Raw genomic sequence first — 668 nt, forward strand, 5'->3', positions numbered from 1 at the left:
AACTTACTCATTCCACTGTTTGATTAAATTCATTAAAAAACAAATGAATCAAACAGAAACTGGAGAAAATCCTGAAGCTTCAAGTCTGAAGCTGGAAAATCCAAGTCAAACCCAGAGGAAGCTGCTGAGAACAGCAGGAAACTGCACTTCCCCAACACACAATACACACAATACACACAATACACACACAATACACACACTGTACAATACACAACACATACAATACACACCACAACACACAATGTACAATACACACAATACACACAATGTACAATACACACAACACAATGTACACACACACACAACACACAATGTACACACACACACAATACACAAACCTGATTGGAGAGCACTTCCTATCACCATGGTTACAGGAAACTGGTCAAAGAAAGTCAGAACAACACATGTGAGCTCAGAGCAGAACCAGAACCAGAGACCTGCAGGACCTGCTGTTACCAGTTCAACAGGGTCTCAGCTGGTGATTAATGATTAGGATCGACTGCAGCTCTAATATTTGGTTGACAACTTTTATTGGACAAACCAACAACTGTGATACAAGTCCTGGAGGACCAGTGTCCCTGCCAGGTCTACCAGTGTCCCTGCCAGGTCTACCAGTGTCCCTGCCAGGTCTACCAGTGTCCCTGCCAGGTCTACCAGTGTCCCTGTCA

General features: G+C 43.7%; 2 protein-coding genes across 3 annotated transcripts in view; one reads left to right on the forward strand and one right to left on the reverse strand.

Moving 5' to 3' along the window:
- LOC106532320 (uncharacterized) overlaps positions 1-662 on the reverse strand; it is a gene marked incomplete in the record, with an annotated part of 5,502 nt that extends 4,840 nt beyond the window's left edge. The window contains 1 exon segment of the mRNA XM_014028351.1: positions 339-662.
- The window catches only part of rnf180b (ring finger protein 180b), a gene marked incomplete at its 5' end in the record, with an annotated part of 45,216 nt that overhangs the window by 6,432 nt on the left and 38,116 nt on the right, over positions 1-668 (forward strand).

Source organism: Austrofundulus limnaeus, unplaced genomic scaffold (assembly GCF_001266775.1).
Source record: "Austrofundulus limnaeus strain Quisiro unplaced genomic scaffold, Austrofundulus_limnaeus-1.0 Scaffold750, whole genome shotgun sequence".
NCBI lineage: Eukaryota > Metazoa > Chordata > Actinopteri > Cyprinodontiformes > Rivulidae > Austrofundulus > Austrofundulus limnaeus.